Source organism: Poeciliopsis prolifica, unplaced genomic scaffold (assembly GCF_027474105.1).
Source record: "Poeciliopsis prolifica strain line A6 unplaced genomic scaffold, Auburn_PproV2 SCAFFOLD001, whole genome shotgun sequence".
Lineage (NCBI taxonomy): Eukaryota > Metazoa > Chordata > Actinopteri > Cyprinodontiformes > Poeciliidae > Poeciliopsis > Poeciliopsis prolifica.
This window is the reverse complement of record NW_026562376.1, coordinates 21,874,443-21,895,175: the sequence shown is the minus strand read 5'-3', so window position 1 is coordinate 21,895,175 and position 20,733 is coordinate 21,874,443. Positions and strand designations below refer to the sequence as shown.

At 39.4% G+C, this 20,733-nt stretch overlaps 1 long non-coding RNA gene across 1 annotated transcript; it reads right to left on the bottom strand.

The window, feature by feature from the left end:
• Positions 1-20,003: 20,003 nt before the first annotated feature.
• Positions 20,004-20,733, bottom strand: LOC129365980 (uncharacterized). The gene is made up of 3 exons (XR_008606571.1): positions 20,538-20,733; positions 20,190-20,424; positions 20,004-20,076 (listed from the first exon to the last, which is right to left on the bottom strand). It is a non-coding gene; the product is annotated as an uncharacterized LOC129365980 (long non-coding RNA).

Here is a 20,733-nt window from a genome sequence, read left to right as displayed (position 1 = left end):
TTTTAAAAATGCCCCGACGTGTTTCTTTACTGTGGGTTTGTGGTGAGCGTCTTGAAAGTCTTGTAACAGAATCATAATAAAGTCAATAAAAAACGTCAAAATATCTGTAGAAATATCATTTGGAAGCCTCTTCAGAGGTAATATTGCACTTCCAAACAATCCTTTTAGGAAGTTCCTAAAGTTTAAACTCTTGCACAGTAAAAAAGATACAACTGTGGTTAGACAAACGCACGTCTCAAACCCATAGAGTGTTTGCAGACGGGACATGAGTTATAACACGAACGTTGTTGTGAGCAGGTTGGTCACATGCTGAGTAAAAGACGAGGAAACGTCTTAAACCTAAGAGGACAAAGAATGAGGCTGATCGGCAAGGAAAAAACCCAAACAAGCCAAAGGAATAATTGCAGGGGAAACTTGAATGAACAAAGTATTTTATAAAACTCAGCACACGCTCACATATTCATGACGTCCTTTGATTAAACTAATTTAACTTGGGTGTAATTCCAGTACTGAACTAGAAAATTCCTGAAGAAATTTAACCGGGGCCTGCCAAAGTGTGCCCGTCGCTTTGGACCCAGCGTTCTGATGCTAAACATTAGCATCCATGCTAAAGAAAGTTGCAATGTCATCAATACAATGTGGAGAGTCACAAGCATGACTTACTGCATTCAGTATACTAAATATGGGTAATAAGTAAGGGAAATAGCTAATACCTCATGCAAGGTAAAAGGCTAATGCTAATGCTCTGCCTTGCTGTGCAAGGCAGAGCCCTAACCTGAGTGGAAAAGATCATGCAGGATAATCTTATTGCACTGCCATAGGCAGTGCACTGGTGGGAAACAGAGAAATGCTAATGTTTGTAATGCTAATGCACTGTCTTGCTGCGCAAGACAGTGCCCTAACTTGAGAGGAAAAGATAATGCAAGCTAATATCATTGCAGCGCCTGCGGCGCTGCATTAGCCACGGCCGAATCTTAAGGCTTTTATTTTGAAATGTTCAGAATGTTTAATTTTAAATGGTCAATGTAATCCCAAGTATAACAGTGATTTGGTTAAATCAGACATATAATGGTCAAAAGAGCACTTATTTAATCTAAAAATTCTCAAGGCTTTTATTTTGAATTTTTTTTAAAGCTTAATTTAAAATTTCCACTCTAATTCCATGTGTAACAATGGTTGGTTAAAAATAGTTATAAAAGGCCCAAAACACAAGCAGCTTTAAAGTCCAGCTTTTTTCTCTGAGTTCTGCCATGTTAGAACTACAGTGATGCATTTTTGTAGTCCTAATCAGCTGGCCCCTTTGTGTTCCGTTGCCATAGTAATGGATCCTCTGTCAGCTGTGAGTCAGACAGGGGGAGACTTAATTCTACCAGTTTGAGGCAGTCATTTTGCCTAAAATAGGCATGAGCCAGAAAGGAATCTTAAGGCTTTTATTTTGAAATTTCATTGAGATTAATTTTAAATGGCCAATCTCATCCCATGTTTAACACTGATTGGGTTAAATCAGTTATATAGTGGTCAAAAGAGCAATTACTTGATGGAAAAATTGTCAAGGCTTTTATTTTGAAATTTACATTAAGCTTAATTTTAATGGTAACACTAATCCCATGTGTAACTATGGAGTTTTGAAATCAGTTCTAAAATTCCCAAAAACCAAGTACTTGTCATGGCCAGCTGATTACTAATCAGTAGTAACTGACAGTTCCGCCATGTTGTAGTTCTGACAATCAGCTCTGACTCTTTTGTAGGCACTGAGTGTTCCGCCATGTTGTAGTTCTAACCTGCAGTAATTGGAGTTCTAAAGAGCAGCTCAGTCCCCCTCAGTAGTAACTGACAGTTCCACCATGTTGTAGTTTTTATATTCACCTATGACCTCTTCTGTAGGCACTGAGTGTTCCGCCATGTTGTAGTTCTAACCTTCAGAAATTGTAGTTCTAAAGAGGAGGTCAACTGTCATGTCAGTGTGACACACAAGGAGAGACTTAATTCTAAATGCTTGAAGAAGTTAGTTTTTCTGACAGGCCTGAGAGAAATATTCAAGGTTTTATTTTGAAATTTTCATTCAGCTTAATTTAAAATTTCCACAGAAATACTGTGTGTAACAATGGTTGGTTAAAATCAGTTATAAAAAGCCCAAACACAATGTAATTCTAAAGGCCAGCTCATTCCTCCTCAGTAGTAACTGACAGTTCCGCCATGTTGTAGTTCTGACAATCAGCTCTGACCTCTTTTGTAGGCACTGAGTGTTCCGCCATGTTGTAGTTCTAACCTTCAAGAATTGTAGTTCTAAAGAGGTCAACTGTCATGTGTGTGAGGCAGACACAGATTTCTATCTTTGTGAGACAGCTCAGTCAGTTATAATGGAAAAAGCAGCCCGAACAAACTCCTTGCCGTTCGGGAACCGGGATACGTATCGGAAAACCGTTTGAAGCGTTTGAGAGAGCTATTTGTCGTCTCCTATAGTCCTGCAAATCATATCTGTAGCTCAATCACAGTAATTACAGCGATGAGAGAAAAATGGTGTGAGCTGAGGTCTGTGTTTTTCCATAAAAGTATGAAAATACATGGTGGAGAGCGTCAGTTAGGCTGGAACTTGATTTTGCTCTAAAGCACCTTGACAGAAAACCGTAAGCCCTAGAAAAATTTTGAAAACATTTTACCGGAGCAGACATACGTATCGATGTCATGTCCGAGTTTCATACCGGTAGCACGATATTTGTGGGCGTGGCGGCGATTTCAAAATTTATTTGGGGTCAGAAATCCACTTCATTTTTCACTCTAGCGGAGCGGCAGTTGGTGGCAGTTATGCTCTGCGTTTCGGCAGTTGGAAATTTCGCTCGTTTTTCGCTTTTTACGTCGCCGTCGTAACGCCGATTCCCCATAAAAGTAATAGCTCCAATGCCGGGAACGAGCCGCACGTTTTGATACCACTTTTGTGGGTGGGCTCGCAGCGGTGCGACCCGCATTCCGGCTGACGGAAGAAAAATAAAGAATAACTAGAAAATTCCTGAAGAAATTTAACCGGGGCCTGCCAAAGTGTGCCCGTCGATTTTGACCCAGCGTTCTGATGCTAAACATTAGCATCCATGCTAAAGAAAGCTGCAATGTCATCAATACAATGTGCAGAGTCACAAGCATGTATAGTAAATATGGGTAATAAGTAAGGGAAATAGCTAATACCTCATGCAAGGTAAAAGGCTAATGCTAATGATCTGCCTTGCTGCGCAAGGCAGAGCCCTAACCTGAGTGGAAAGGATCATGCAGGATAATCTTATTGCACTGCCTACGGCAGTGCACTGGTGGGAAACAGAGAAATGCTAATGTTTGAGCTAATGCTAATGCACTGTCTTGCTGCGCAAGACAGTGCCCTAACTTGAGAGGAAAAGATAATGCAAGCTAATATCATTGCAGCGCCTCTGGCGCTGCATTAGCCACGGCCGAATCTTAAGGCTTTTATTTTGAAATGTTCAGAATGTTTAATTTTAAATGGTCAATGTAATCCCATGTACAACAGTGATTTGGTTAAATCAGACATATAATGGTCTAAAGAGCACTTATTTAATCTAAAAATTCTCAAGGCTTTTATTTTGAAATTTTTTTAAAGCTTAATTTAAAATTTCTACACTAATTCCATGTGTAACAATGGTTGGTTAAAAATAGTTATAAAAGGCCCAAAACACAAGCAGTTCTAAAGTCCAGCTTTTTTCTCTGAGTTCTGCCATAGTTAGAACTACAGTGATGCGCTTTTGTAGTCCTAATCAGCTGGCCCCTTTGTGTTCCGTTGCCATAGTAATGGATCCTCTGCCAGCTGTGCGTCAGACAGGGGGAGACGTAATTCTATCAGTTTGAGGCAGCCATTTTGCCTAAAATAGGCATGAGCCAGAAAGGAATCTTAAGGCTTTTATTTTGAAATTTTCATTGAGATTAATTTTAAATGGCCAATCTCATCCCATGTTTAACACTGATTGGGTTAAATCAGTCATATAGTGGTCAAAAGAGCAATTACTTGATGGAAAAATTGTCAAGGCTTTATTTTGAAATTTACATTAAGCTTAATTTTAATGGTAACACTATTCCCATGTGTAACTATGGAGTTTTGAAATCAGTTCTAAAATTCCCAAAAACCAAGTACTTGTCATGGCCAGCTCATTCCTCCTTAGTAGTAACTGACAGTTCCACCATGTTGTAGTTTTTATATTCACCTATGACCTCTTCTGTAGGCACTGAGTGTTCCGCCATGTTGTAGTTCTAACGTTCAGGAATTGTAGTTCTAAAGAGCAGCTCATTCCTCCTCAGTAGTAACTGACAGTTCCACCATGTTGTAGTTTTTATATTCACCTATGACCTCTTCTGTAGGCACTGAGTGTTCCGCCATGTTGTAGTTCTGACCTTCAGGAATTGTAGTTCTAAAGAGCAGCTCAGTCCTCCTAAGTAGTAACTGACAGTTCCGCCATGTTGTAGTTCTGACAATCAGCTCTGACTCTTCTGTAGGCACTGAGTGTTCCGCCATGTTGTAGTTCTAACGTTCAGGAATTGTAGTTCTAAAGAGCAGCTCAGTCCTCCTCAGTAGTAACTGACAGTTCCGCCATGTTGTAGTTCTGACAATCAGCTCTGACTCTTCTGTAGGCACCGAGTGTTCCGCCATGTTGTAGTTCTAACCTTCCAGAATTGTAGTTCTAAAGAAGAGGTCAACTGTCATGTCAGTGTGACACACAAGGAGAGACTTCATTCTAAATGCTTGAAGAAGTTAGTTTTTCTGACAGGCCTGAGAGAAATATTCAAGGTTTTATTTGAAATTTTCATTCAGCTTAATTTAAAATTGCCACACTAATCCTGTGTGTAACAATGGTTGGTTAAAATCAGTTATAAAAAGCCCAAACACAATGTAATTCTAAAGTCCAGCTCATTCCTCCTCAGTAGTAACTGACAGTTCCACCATGTTGTAGTTTTTATATTCACCTATGACCTCTTCTGTAGGCACTGAGTGTTCCGCCATGTTGTAGTTCTGACAATCAGCTCTGACCTCTTCTGTAGGCACTGAGTGTTCCGCCATGTTGTAGTTCTAACCTTCAGGAATTGTAGTTCTAAAGAGGAGGTCAACTGTCATGTCAGTGTGACACACAAGGGGACACTTAATTATAAATGGTTGAAGAAGTTAGTTTTTCTGACAGGCCTGAGAGAAATATTCAAGGTTTTATTTTGAAATTTTCATTCAGCTTAATTTAAAGTTTCCACACAAATACTGTGTGTAACAATGGTTGCTTAAAATCAGTTATAAAAAGCCCAAACACAATGTAATTCTAAAGGCCAGCTCATTCCTCCTCAGCAGTAACTGACAGTTCCGCCATGTTGTAGTTCTGACAATCAGCTCTTACTCTTATGTAGGCACTGAGTGTTCCGCCATGTTGTAGTTCTAACCTTCAGGAATTGTAGTTCAAAAGAGCAGCTGATTCCTCCTCAGCAGTAACTGACAGTTCCACCATGTTGTAGTTTTTATATTCACCTATGACCTCTTCTGTAGGCACTGAGTGTTCCGCCATGTTGTAGTTCTAACCTTCAGGAATTGTAGTTCTAAAGAGGAGGTCAACTGTCATGTCAGTGTGACACATAAGGAGAGACTTAATTTTAAATGCTTGAAGAAGTTAGTTTTTCTGACAGGCCTGAGAGAAATATTCAAGGTTTTATTTTGAAATTTTCATTCAGCTTAATTTTAAATGTCCAAAAATAATCCAAAGTTTAACAGTGGTTTTGTTAAAAAAGTCACATAATGCCCAAGAGAGCAATTACGTGATATAAAAGAATCTCAGGGCTTTTATTTTGAAATTTTCATTAAGCTTAATTTAAAATTGCCACACTAATCCTGTGTGTAACAATGGTTGCTTAAAATCAGTTATAAAAAGCCCAAACACAATGTAATTCTAAAGGCCAGCTCATTCCTCCTGAGTAGTAACTGACAGTTCCGCCATGTTGTAGTTCTGACAATCAGCTCAGACCTCTTTTGTAGGCACTGAGTGTTCCGCCATGTTGTAGTTCTAACCTTCAGGAATTGTAGTTCTAAAGAGGTCAACTGTCATGTGTGTGAGGCAGAGACAGATTTCTATCTTTGTGAGACAGCTCAGTCAGTTATAATGGAAAAAGCAGCCCGAACAACTCCTTGCCGTTCGGAAACCGTGATACGTATCGGAAAACCGTTTGAAGCGTATGAGAGAGCTATTTTTTTGTCTCCTATAGTCCTGCAAATCAAATCTGTAGCTCATTCACAGTAATTACAGTGATGAGAGAAAAATGTTGTGTGCTGTGGTCTGAAATTTTCCATAAAAGTATTAAAATACATGGTGGAGAGCGTCAGTTAGGCTGGAACTTGATTTTGCTCTAAAGTACCTTGACAGAAAACAGTAAGCCCAAGAAAAATTTTGAAAACATTTTACCGGAGCAGACATTCGTATCTATGTCATGACCGAGTTTGAGACCGATTGCACGATATTTGTGGGCGTGACGGCGATTTCAAAATTTATTTGGGGTCAGAAATCCACTTCATTTTTCACTCTAGCGGAGCGGCAGTTGGTGGCAGTTATGCTCTGCATTTCGGCAGTTGGAAATTTCGCTCGTTTTTTCGCTTTTTACGTCGCCGTCGTAACGCCGATTCCCCATAAAAGTAATAGCTCCAATGCCGGGAACGAGCCGCACGTTTTGATACCACTTTTGTGGGTGAGCTCGCAGCGGGTGCGAGCCGCATTCCGGTCTACGGAAGAAAAATAAAGATCTATAATAATAATAAAGAGGCATTCTATTGGGTGTAGAATAATAGGTGCCTGCCATGCAATGCATGGAGGCAGTGACTGACTTGCTTCGCAAGTCAGTCACTGCTCTCCTTATGCATTGCTATGGGCAGGCCCCAACTAGAAAATTCCTGAAGAAATTTAACCGGGGCCTGCCAAAGTGTGCCCGTCGATTTTGACCCAGCGTTCTGATGCTAAACATTAGCATCCATGCTAAGCTTTGCTAAAAATGACAAAGTATCGTGTGGAGAATCACAAGAATGTTCACTAACATGAACTTGCACCATTCAGTATGTTAAATTAAGTGTATAAGCTAACATTAGCAAAAATGCTAATGTTAGAATGATTACTGTCAGTAGCATGTGGACAATCACGAGCATGTTCTCTGTAATTTACTTACCATTCACCATACCAAACATCGCTAATAAGTCAGAAATAGCTAATACCTCATTTAAGGTAAAAGGCTAATGCTAATGCTCTGCCTTGCTGCGCAAGGGCAGAGCATTAGCATGTCATGTCTGTTAGGGCTCTGCGCAAGGCAGAGCCCTAACCTGACTAAAAAAGATCAAGCAAGCTAATATCATTGCAGCGCATGTGCGCTGCATTAGCCACAAACGAATCTTAAGGCTTTTTATTTTGAAATTTTCATTGAGATTAATTTTAAAATGGCCAATCTAATCCCATGTTTAACACTGATTGGGTTAAATCAGTTATATAGTGGTCAAAAGAGCAATTACTTGATGGAAAAATTGTCAAGGCTTTTATTTTGAAATTTACATTAAGCTTAATTTTAATGTAACACTAATCCCATGTGTAAACTATGGAGTTTTTGAAATCAGTTCTAAAATTCCCAAAAACCAAGTACTTGTCATGGCCAGCTGATTACTCATCAGTAGTAACTGACAGTTCTGCCATGTGTAGTTCTGACAATCAGCTCTGACCTCTTTTCTAGGCACTCAGTGTTCCGCCATGTTGTAGTTCTAACCTTCAGGAATTGTAGTTCTAAAGAGCAGCTCAGTCCTACTCAGTAGTAACTGACAGTTCCACCATGTTGTAGTTTTTATATTCACCTATGACCTCTTCTGTAGGCACTGAGTGTTCCGCCATGTTGTAGTTCTAACCTTCAGGGAATTGTAGTTCTAAAGAGGAGGTCAACTGTCATGTCAGTGTGACACACAAGGAGAGGACTTAATTCTAAGTGCTTGAAGAAGTTAGTTTTTCTGACAGGCCTGAGAGAAATATTCAAGGCTTTATTTCTAAATTTTTATTAAGCTTAATTTAAAATTGCCAAAACTAATCCTGTCTGTAACAGTGGTTGCTTTACAATCAGTTATAAAAAGCCCAAACACAATGTAATTCTAAAGGCCAGCTCATTCCTCCTCAGCAGTAACTGACAGTTCCGCCATGTTGTAGTTCTGACAATCAGCTCTGACTCTTTTGTAGGCACTGAGTGTTCCGCCATGTTGTAGTTCTAACCTTCAGGAATTGTAGTTCTAAAGAGCAGCTCAGTCCTCCTCAGTAGTAACTGACAGTTCCACCATGTTGTAGTTTTATATTCACCTATGACCTCTTCTGTAGGCCACTGAGTGTTCCGCCATGTTGTAGTTCTAACCTTCAGGAATTGTAGTTCTAAAGAGGTCAACTGTCATGTGTGTGAGGCAGAGACAGATTTCTATCTTTGTGAGACACCCAGTTCAGTTATAATGGAAAAAGCAGCCCGAACAACTCCTTGCCGTTCGGGAACCGTGATACGTATCGGAAAACGTTGAAGCATATGAGAGAGCTATTTTTTGTCTCGATAGTCCTGCAAATCAAATCTGTAGCTCATTCATAGTAATTACAGCGATGATATAAAAATGGTGTGTGCTGAGGTCTGACATTTTCCATAAAATTATGAAAATATATGGTGGAGAGCGTCAGTTAGGCTGGAACTTGATTTTGCTCTAAAGCACCTTGACAGAAAACCGTAAGCCCTAGAAAAATTTTGAAAACATTTACCGGAGCAAACATCGTATCAATGTCATGTCTGAGTTTCATACCGATTGCACGATATTTGGGTGGCGGCGATTTCAAAATTTATTTGGGGTCAGAATCGCACTGCTTCCCACACTCTAACGAAACGTCAGTTACACTCTAGGTTTGGCAGTTGAGCTTTTCGGTTCGGCAGTTGGAAATTTTGCTCGTTTTTTGCTTTTTACGTCGCCGTCATAACGCCGATTCCCCATAAAAGTAATAGCTCCAATGCCGGGAACGAGCCGCACGTTTTGATACCACTTTTGTGGGTGGGCTCGCAGCGGTGCGAGCCGCATTCCGGTCTACGGAAGAAAAATAAAGAAGAAATAAGAGGCATTCTATTAGGTGAAGAACAATAGGTGCCTGCCATGCAATGCATGGAGGCAGTTACTGACTTGCTTCGCAAGTCAGTAACTGCTCTCCTTATGCATTGCTATGGGCAGGCCCCAACTAGAAAATTCCTGAAGAAATTAAACCGGGGCCTGCCAAGTGTGCCCGTCGATTTGGACCCAGCGTTCTGATGCTAAACATTAGCATCCATGCTAAGCTTTGCTAAGAATGACAAAGTATCATGTGGAGAATCACAAGAATGTTCACTAACATGAACTTGCCCATTCAGTATGTTAAATTAAGTGTATAAGCTAAAATTAGCAAAAATGCTAATGTTAGAATGAATACTGTCAGTAACATGTGGACAATCACGAGCATGTTCCCTGTGATTTACTTACTCCATTCACCATACCAAATATCGCTAATAAGTCAGAAATAGCTAATACCTCATTTAAGGTAAAAGGCTAATGCTAATGCTCTGCCTTGCTGTGCAAGGCAGAGCCCTAACCTGACTAAAAAAGATCAAGCAAGCTAATATCATTGCAGCGCCTGTGGCGCTGCATTAGCCACAACGAATCTTAAGGCTTTTATTTTGAAATTTTCATTGAGATTAATTTTAAATGGCCAATTTCATTCCATGTTTAACACTGATTGGTTTAAATCAGTTATATAGTGGTCAAAAGAGCAATTACTTGATGGAAAAATTGTCAAGGCTTTTATTTTGAAATTTACATTAAGCTTAATTTTAATGGTAACACTAATCCCATGTGTAACTATGGAGTTTGGAAATCAGTTCTAAAATTCCCAAAAAACAAGTACTTGTCATGGCCAGCTGATTCCTCCTCAGCAGTAACTGACAGTTCCACCATGTTGTAGTTTTTATATTCACCTATGACCTCTTCTGTAGGCACTGAGTGTTCCGCCATGTTGTAGTTCTAACCTGCAGTCATTGTAGTTCTAAAGAGCAGCTCAGTCCTCCTCAGTAGTAACTGACAGTTTCACCATGTTGTAGTTTTTATATTCACCTATGACCTCTTCTGTAGGCACTGAGTGTTCCGCCATGTTGTAGTTATAACCTTCAGGAATTGTAGTTCTAAAGAGGAGGTCAACTGTCATGTCAGTGTGACACAAAAGGAAAGACTTAATTCTAAGTGCTTGAAGAAGTTAGTTCTTCTGACAGGCCTGAGAGAAATATTCAAGGTTTTATTTCGAAATTTTATTAAGCTTAATTTAAAATTGCCAAACTAATCCTGTCTGTAACAGTGGTTGCTTAAAATCAGTTATAAAAACCCAAACACAATGTAATTCTAAAGGCCAGCTCATTCCTCCTCAGCAGTAACTGACAGTTCCACCATGTTGTAGTTCTGACAATCAGCTCTGACCTCTTTTGTAGGCACTGAGTGTTCTGCCATGTTGTAGTTCTAACCTTCAGGAATTGTAGTTCAAAAGAGCAGCTCAGTCCTCCTCAGTAGTAACTGACAGTTCCACATGTTGTAGTTTTTATATTCACCTATAACCTCTTCTCTAGGCACTGAGTGTTCCGCCATGTTGTAGTTCTACCCTTCAGGAATTGTAGTTCTAAAGAGGAGGTCAACTGTCATGTCAGTGTGACACACAAGGAGAGACTTAATTATAAATGCTTGAAGAAGTTAGTTTTTCTGAACAGGCCTGAGAGAAATATTCAAGGTTTTATTTTGAAATTTTCATTCAGCTTAATTTAAAATTTCCACACTAATCCTGTGTGTAACAATGGTTGCTTAAAATCAGTAATAAAAAGCCCAAACACAATGTAATTCTAAAGGCCAGCTCATTCCTCCTCAGTATTAATGACAGTTCCACCATGTTGTAGTTCTGACAATCAGCTCTGACCTCTTTTGTAGGCACTGAGTGTTCCGCCATGTTGTAGTTCTAACCTGCAGTCATTGTAGTTCTAAAGAGGTCAACTGTCATGTGTGTGAGGCAGAGACAGATTTCTATCTTTGTGAGACAGCTCAGTCAGTTATAATGGAAAAAGCAGCCCGAACAACTCCTTGCCGTTCGGGAACCGTGATACGTATCGGAAAACCGTTTGAAGCATATGAGAGAGCTATTTTTTATCTCCGATTGTCCTGCAAATCAAATCTGTAGCTCATTCACAGTAATTGCAGCGATGAGAGAAAAATGGTGTGCACTGAGGTCTGAAATTTCCCATAAAAGTATTAAAATACATGGTGGAGAGCGTCAGTTAGGCTGGAACTTGATTTTGCTCTGAAGCACCTTGACGGAAAACCGTAAGCCCTAGAAAAATTTTGAAAACATTTTACCGGAGCAGACATTCGTATCGATGTCATGTCTGAGTTTGAGACCGATAGCACGATATTTGTGGGTGTGGCGGCGATTTCAAAATTTATTTGGGGTCAGAAATCCACTTCATTTTTCACTCTAGCGGAGCGGCAGTTGGTGGCAGTTATGCTCTGCGTTTCGGCAGTTGGAAATTTCGCTCGTTTTTCGCTTTTTACGTCGCCGTCGTAAGGCCGATTCCCCATAAAAAGTAATAGCTCCAATGCCGGAACGAGCCGCACGTTTGATACCACTTTTGTGGGTGGGCTTGCAGCGGTGCGAGCCGCATTAACGGTAGCGGAAGAAGAAGTTATAATAACTAGAAAATTCCTGAAGAAATTTAACCGGGGCCTGCCAAAAGTGTGCCCGTCGATTTTGACCCAGCGTTCTGATGCTAAACATTAGCATCCATGCTAAAGAAAGCTGCAATGTCATCAATACAATGTGCAGAGTCACAAGCATGTATAGTAAATATGGGTAATAAGTAAGGGAAATAGCTAATACCTCATGCAAGGTAAAAGGCTAATGCTAATGATCTGCCTTGCTCCGCAAGGCAGAGCCCTAACCTGAGTGGAAAAGATCATGCTGGATAATCTTATTGAACTGCCTACGGCAGTGCACTGGTGGGGAACAGAGAAATGCTAATGTTTGTGCTAATGCTAATGCACTGTCTTGCTGCGCAAGACAGTGCCCTAACTTGAGAAGGAAAGATAATGCAAGCTAATATCATTGCAGTGCCTCTGGCGCTGCATTAGCCACGGCCGAATCTTAAGGCTTTTATTTTGAAATGTTCAGAATGTTTCATTTTAAATAGTCAATGTTATCCCATGAATAACAGTGATTTGGTTAAATCAGACATATAATGGCCAAAAGAGCACTTATTTAATGTAAAAATTGTCAAGGCTTTTATTTTGAAATTTTTTTAAAGCTTAATTTAAAATTTCTACACTAATTCCATGTGTAACAATGGTTGGTTAAAAATAGTTATAAAAGGCCCAAAACACAAGCAGTTCTAAAGTCCAGCTTTTTTCTCTGAGTTCTGCCATAGTTAGAACTACAGTGATGCGCTTTTGTAGTCCTAATCAGCTGGCCCCTTTGTGTTCCGTTGCCATAGTAATGGATCCTCTGCCAGCTGTGCGTCAGACAGGGGGAGACGTAATTCTATCAGTTTGAGGCAGCCATTTTGCCTAAAATAGGCATGAGCCAGAAAGGAATCTTAAGGCTTTTATTTTGAAATTTTCATTGAGATTAATTTTAATGGCCAATCTCATCCCATGTTTAACACTGATTGGGTTAAATCAGTCATATAGTGGTCAAAAGAGCAATTACTTGATGGAAAAATTGTCAAGGCTTTATTTTGAAATTTACATTAAGCTTAATTTTAATGGTAACACTATTCCCATGTGTAACTATGGAGTTTTGAAATCAGTTCTAAAATTCCCAAAAACCAAGTACTTGTCATGGCCAGCTCATTCCTCCTTAGTAGTAACTGACAGTTCCACCATGTTGTAGTTTTTATATTCACCTATGACCTCTTCTGTAGGCACTGAGTGTTCCGCCATGTTGTAGTTCTAACGTTCAGGAATTGTAGTTCTAAAGAGCAGCTCATTCCTCCTCAGTAGTAACTGACAGTTCCACCATGTTGTAGTTTTTATATTCACCTATGACCTCTTCTGTAGGCACTGAGTGTTCCGCCATGTTGTAGTTCTGACCTTCAGGAATTGTAGTTCTAAAGAGCAGCTCAGTCCTCCTAAGTAGTAACTGACAGTTCCGCCATGTTGTAGTTCTGACAATCAGCTCTGACTCTTCTGTAGGCACTGAGTGTTCCGCCATGTTGTAGTTCTAACGTTCAGGAATTGTAGTTCTAAAGAGCAGCTCAGTCCTCCTCAGTAGTAACTGACAGTTCCGCCATGTTGTAGTTCTGACAATCAGCTCTGACTCTTCTGTAGGCACCGAGTGTTCCGCCATGTTGTAGTTCTAACCTTCCAGAATTGTAGTTCTAAAGAAGAGGTCAACTGTCATGTCAGTGTGACACACAAGGAGAGACTTCATTCTAAATGCTTGAAGAAGTTAGTTTTTCTGACAGGCTGAGAGAAATATTCAAGGTTTTATTTTGAAATTTTCATTCAGCTTAATTTAAAATTGCCACACTAATCCTGTGTGTAACAATGGTTGGTTAAAATCAGTTATAAAAAGCCCAAACACAATGTAATTCTAAAGTCCAGCTCATTCCTCCTCAGTAGTAACTGACAGTTCCACCATGTTGTAGTTTTTATATTCACCTATGACCTCTTCTGTAGGCACTGAGTGTTCCGCCATGTTGTAGTTCTGACAATCAGCTCTGACCTCTTCTGTAGGCACTGAGTGTTCCGCCATGTTGTAGTTCTAACCTTCAGGAATTGTAGTTCTAAAGAGGAGGTCAACTGTCATGTCAGTGTGACACACAAGGGGACACTTAATTATAAATGCTTGAAGAAGTTAGTTTTTCTGACAGGCCTGAGAGAAATATTCAAGGTTTTATTTTGAAATTTTCATTCAGCTTAATTTAAAGTTTCCACACAAATACTGTGTGTAACAATGGTTGCTTAAAATCAGTTATAAAAAGCCCAAACACAATGTAATTCTAAAGGCCAGCTCATTCCTCCTCAGCAGTAACTGACAGTTCCGCCATGTTGTAGTTCTGACAATCAGCTCTTACTCTTATGTAGGCACTGAGTGTTCCGCCATGTTGTAGTTCTAACCTTCAGGAATTGTAGTTCAAAAGAGCAGCTGATTCCTCCTCAGCAGTAACTGACAGTTCCACCATGTTGTAGTTTTTATATTCACCTATGACCTCTTCTGTAGGCACTGAGTGTTCCGCCATGTTGTAGTTCTAACCTTCAGGAATTGTAGTTCTAAAGAGGAGGTCAACTGTCATGTCAGTGTGACACATAAGGAGAGACTTAATTTTAAATGCTTGAAGAAGTTAGTTTTTCTGACAGGCCTGAGAGAAAATATTCAAGGTTTATTTTGAAATTTTCATTCAGCTTAATTTTAAATGTCCAAAATAATCCAAAGTTTAACAGTGGTTTTGTTAAAAAAGTCACATAATGCCCAAGAGAGCAATTACGTGATATAAAAGAATCTCAGGGCTTTTATTTTGAAATTTTCATTAAGCTTAATTTAAAATTGCCACACTAATCCTGTGTGTAACAATGGTTGCTTAAAATCAGTTATAAAAAGCCCAAACACAATGTAATTCTAAAGGCCAGCTCATTCCTCCTGAGTAGTAACTGACAGTTCCGCCATGTTGTAGTTCTGACAATCAGCTCAGACCTCTTTTGTAGGCACTGAGTGTTCCGCCATGTTGTAGTTCTAACCTTCAGGAATTGTAGTTCTAAAGAGGTCAACTGTCATGTGTGTGAGGCAGAGACAGATTTCTATCTTTGTGAGACAGCTCAGTCAGTTATAATGGAAAAAGCAGCCCGAACAACTCCTTGCCGTTCGGAAACCGTGATACGTATCGGAAAACCGTTTGAAGCGTATGAGAGAGCTATTTTTTGTCTCCTATAGTCCTGCAATCAAATCTGTAGCTCATTCACAGTAATTACAGTGATGAGAGAAAAATGTTGTGTGCTGTGGTCTGAAATTTTCCATAAAAGTATTAAAATACATGGTGGAGAGCGTCAGTTAGGCTGGAACTTGATTTTGCTCTAAAGTACCTTGACAGAAAACAGTAAGCCCAAGAAAAATTTTGAAAACATTTTACCGGAGCAGACATTCGTATCTATGTCATGACCGAGTTTGAGACCGATTGCACGATATTTGTGGGCGTGACGGCGATTTCAAAATTTATTTGGGGTCAGAAATCCACTTCATTTTTCACTCTAGCGGAGCGGCAGTTGGTGGCAGTTATGCTCTGCATTTCGGCAGTTGGAAATTTCGCTCGTTTTTCGCTTTTTACGTCGCCGTCGTAACGCCGATTCCCCATAAAAGTAATAGCTCCAATGCCGGGAACGAGCCGCACGTTTTGATACCACTTTTGTGGGTGAGCTCGCAGCGGTGCGAGCCGCATTCCGGTCTACGGAAGAAAAATAAGATCTATAATAATAATAAAGAGGCATTCTATTGGGTGTAGAATAATAGGTGCCTGCCATGCAATGCATGGAGGCAGTGACTGACTTGCTTCGCAAGTCAGTCACTGCTCTCCTTATGCATTGCTATGGGCAGGCCCCAACTAGAAAATTCCTGAAGAAATTTAACCGGGGCCTGCCAAAGTGTGCCCGTCGATTTTGACCCATTGTTCTGATGCTAAACATTAGCATCCATGCTAAAGAAAGCTGCAATGTCATCAATACAATGTGGAGAGTCACAAGCATGTATAGTAATATGGGTATAACTAAGGGAAATAGCTAATACCTCATGCAAGGTAAAAGGCTAATGCTAATGCTCTGCCTTGCTGCGCAAGGCAGAGCCCTAACCTGAGTGGATAAGATCATGCAGGATAATTATTGCACTGCCTATGGCAGTGCACTGGTGGGAAACAGAGAAATGCTAATGTTTGTGCTAATGCTAATGCACTGTCTTGCTGCGCAAGACAGTGCCCTAACTTGAGAGGAAAAGATAATGCAAGCTAATATCATTGCAGCGCCTATGGCGCTGCATTAGCCAAGGCCGAATCTTAAGGCTTTTATTTTGAAATGTTCAGAATGTTTAATTTTAAATGGTCAATGTAATCCCATGTATAACAGTGATTTGGTTAAATCAGACATATAATGGTCAAAAGAGCACTGATTTAATCTAAAAATTCTCAAGGCTTTTATTTTGAAATTTTTTGAAGCTTAATTTAAAATTTCCACAATAATTCCATGTGTAACAATGTTGGTTAAAAATAGTTATAAAAGGCCAAAACACAAGCAGTTCTAAAGTCCAGCTTTTTTCTCTGAGTTCTGCCATAGTTAGAACTACAGTGATGCGTTTTTGTAGTCCTAATCAGCTGGCCCCTTTGTGTTCCGTTGCCATGGTAATGGATCCTCTGCCAGCTGTGAGTCAGACAGGGGGAGACTTAATTCTATCAGTTTGAGGCAGCCATTTTCCCTAAAATAGGCATGAGCCAGAAAGGAATCTTAAGGCTTTTATTTTGAAATTTTCATTGAGATTAATTTTAAATGGCCAATCTCATCCCATGTTTAACACTGATTGGGTTAAATCAGTTATATAGTGGTCAAAAGAGCAATTACTTGATGGAAAAATTGTCAAGGCTTTTATTTTGAAATTTACATTAAGCTTAATTTTAATGGTAACACTAATCCCATGTGTAACTATGGAGTTTTGAAATCAGTTCAAAAAATTCCCAAAAACCAAGTACTTGTCATGGCCAGCTGATTACTCCTCAGTAGTAACTGACAGTTCCGCCATGTTGTAGTTCTAACCTGCAGTTATTGTAGTTCTAAAGAGCAGCTCAGTCCTCCTCAGTAGTAACTGACAGTTCCACCATGTTGTAGTTTTTATATTCACCTATGACCTCTTCTGTAGGCACTGAGTGTTCTGCCATGTTGTAGTTCTAACCTTCAGGAATTGTAGTTCTAAAGAGGAGGTCAACTGTCATGTCAGTGTGACACACAAGGAGAGACTTAATTCTAAGTGCTTGAAGAAGTTAGTTTTTCTGACAGGCCTGAGAGAAATATTCAAGGTTTTATTTGAAATTTTCATTAAACTTCATTTTAAATGTCCAAAATAATCCAAAGTTTAACAGTGGTTATGTTAAAAAAGTCACATAATGCCAAGAGAGCAATTATGTGATATAAAAGAATCTCAGGGCTTTTATTTTGAAATTTTCATTAAGCTTAATTTAAAATGTCCACACACATACTGTGTGTAACAATGGTTGCATAAAATCAGTGATAAAAGCTCAAACACAATGTAATTCTAAAGGCCAGCTCATTCCTCCTCAGCAGTAACTGACAGTTCCGCCATGTTGTAGTTCTGACAATCAGCTCTGACTCTTTTGTAGGCACTGAGTGTTCCGCCATGTTGTAGTTCTAACCTGCAGTAATTGTAGTTCTAAAGAGGTCAACAGTCATGTGTGTGAGGCAGAGACAGATTTCTATCTTTGTGAGACAGCTCAGTCAGTTATAATGGAAAAAGCAGCCCGAACAACTCCTTGCCGTTCGGAAATCGTGATACGTATCGGAAAACCGTTTGAAGCGTATGAGAGAGCAATTTTTTGTCTCCGATAGTCCTGCAAATCAAATCTGTAGCTCATTCACAGTAATTACAGTGATGAGAGAAAAATGGTGTGCGTTGAGGTCTGAAATTTTCCAGAAAAGTATGAAAATACATGGTGGAGAGCGTCAGTTAGGCTGGAACTTGATTTTGCTCTAAAGCACCTTGACAGAAAACCGTAAGCCCTAGAAAAATTTCGAAAACATTTTACCGGAGCAGACATACGTATCGATGTCATGTCCGAGTTTCATACCGATAGCACGATATTTGTGGGCGTGACGGCGATTTCAAAATTTATTTGGGGTCAGAATCGCACTTCATTTTTCACTCTAGCAGAGCGGCAGTTGGTGGCAGTTATGCTCTGCGTTTCGGCAGTTGGAAATTTCGCTCGTTTTTCGCTTTTTACGTCGCCGTCGTAACGCCGATTCCCCATAAAAGTAATAGCTCCAATGCCGGGAACAAGCCGCACGTTTTGATACCACTTTTGTGGGTGGGCTCGCAGCGGTGCGACCCGCATTCCGGTCTACGGAAGAATAAGTTATAACTAGAAAATTCCTGAAGAAATTTAACCGGGGCCCTGCCAAAGTGTGCCCGTCGTTTGGACCAAGCGTTCTGATGCTAAACATTAGCATCCATGCTAAAGAAACCTGCAATGCCATCAATAGCACGTGGATAGTCACAAGCATGACTTACTGAGCATAGGTAATAAGGGAAATAGCTATTACCTATTTCATTTAAGGTAAAAGGCTAAAGCTAATGCTTTGCCTTGCTTGCACAGCAAGGTGTCAGACTGTCTTCAGTCTGACACCGTCTCAAAAGAGAAGTTCAGATCTCTTAAATTTAAAGACTTTTATGCTTCGAAGCCACATTTCCAAACTTCCGGTGGATGCCGCAGAAGATGGCATTGTTTGGCTCACCTTTATGTGTGAGCAGATTTTCATCGTCATAAACATCAACAAAGCTCATCACAGATCCTGGTTAACTGACAAACATCTCAGATCTGTTCTGAGAATTGCCACAACAAAACTAACTCCAGACTTTGATGCACTGGCAAAAAAGTGAGAACAACACTGTTCCCACTGAGATGTAAGTTTCTCTAGTGTGTTATGAAAAAAAAGCAACTCTAGCATTTACGCGCAGCAGCGATACAGTAGCTTAATTAACATGCCGCACATCGCTCTCAATTTAAAGATCCCTTTCTTTCATTGGGTAATAATATTGAAACGATTCTGTTTTAGTTCTGCTTGGTTCCACATGGTTATGTGTTATAAGTTACAATGTGTTCCTTATTGTTACATGTAGCGTTATTTACTTCCTCTGACTCAGCTGACTTCCACTCACACGTGATTGGTCTGTCATGACGGTGGGGGTGGGAGCAGCAGGGCGGTGTTCGGTTGCCAGTTACGCTGCTCTTATTCTTATTTCCAATAAACCCTGTTTGACGGGACTACAGCTGCAGTGTTGGCATCATTACAATATGTTCTGAAATATATACTTTGAAAGTGATTCCGTTTATCTATTTCCACTAAATGTTGATTTCTTTTAAATTTGCACCTTCAATTGTGTCTGTTTTTCCATACATTTCAATACCCAGGTTTAATAAATTACATTGTGTGTCCAAATGCTCCTGGCCTCTCTGTCAAATTACCCATTCTGGCCCGCTAGTCAAAAACTTTGCAAACCCCTGTGTTAGAGCCATTACAAATAAGCATGTGGAGAATCACAAGCATGTTGACTAACATGTTAAAATTAGTGTACAAGCTAAAATTAGCCAAAATGCTAATGTAAGCCTAAATACTATTAATATTATAATTCAATAATAACATTAAATTTTTTTTATTATTTTTTTCATTTTTCTTTGAAATCAAAAAAATATTTTTAAATGTATACATTAGTGACTATTGTCACTTAAGGCAAATGAATGTAGTTCATAATAGTGACAAAATTTTAAATGAAAAACCCACACACACAACAGATCACAGTTTAAAAATATATATTGAAGTCAAATTAAAGATTTCTACAAACTTTTTACAAGTAAAGATTACAATGAACCAAAATTACAACATTTAAAGAATACAATAAATTTCAGAACTTGATATCTCTGCAATAAAAACTATCTTTTTTTATTTACATGTGTCCTGTCCGGCCGTGTGGCACTCAGGGTTGTTGCCTGAGTGTCAATGTAAGGCCTGACAGATTTAATCTCACAAGTGAAACATGGCTTTGCCACGATGATCAACTTGTCATAAATATCAAACTATTATACATATATACATACATGAAACATATATTAAACTATATTCTTACATGAAACTATTTTAAATATATACATACATAAAAACTATTTACAACTGTAGAAAAAAAAAGAAGAAAAAACAACCGCTGCTCCAAAGCTTTCATTTGGGATCCAGTCTATGTGACATCACAGACTCTGTAGTAAAAATACAGAAAAAAAAAAATTAATATTCATGACATTTTTAAACATCTGTAAAATTTAAACTTTGTTTAAATAAAGATTTCAGAATGATTAACAGATATAAATACCAATATGACCCAAGAAAAAAGGTCATACATCCACTGGATTCCTCCTATCAAACCTAGATATACAACGTTATCAATCTCAACTTAAAATAAACCAAATTGGCAAATAAATTAGCCTTCATTTGTTATGTACTTACCTGGTCAGATTGTCCCACCTGGAACATTCAAAGAAACAAGAACTCCATCTCCTCAGATTGTATGAGGCCCAAGTCCATGAAGTAGGTGAGGATTTCCTGGACTGAAAACACACAAGTCATTCCATCAATAGACAGCTATTACCAACAACAAAAAAGTAACAACTTGTAAGGTTGCTACAACTTAGATACATTTTCTACATCTTATGGGCCAAACCTCAAGGTCTTGTTTCCTCTCTGTCTTCTTGGCAGCCTCCAAGGATCGTTTTACGTGGAAAACCCTGCAAGAACAGACTAAAACTGGGAGAACAAAGGGTTAATTCCACCAAAACCAAACAAATTCTGACCAGATGGAGGGAGTCCAACAGGACAAAAGTGAGCCAAACTTTTGTCCTGCTTGTGAAGTGAAGATA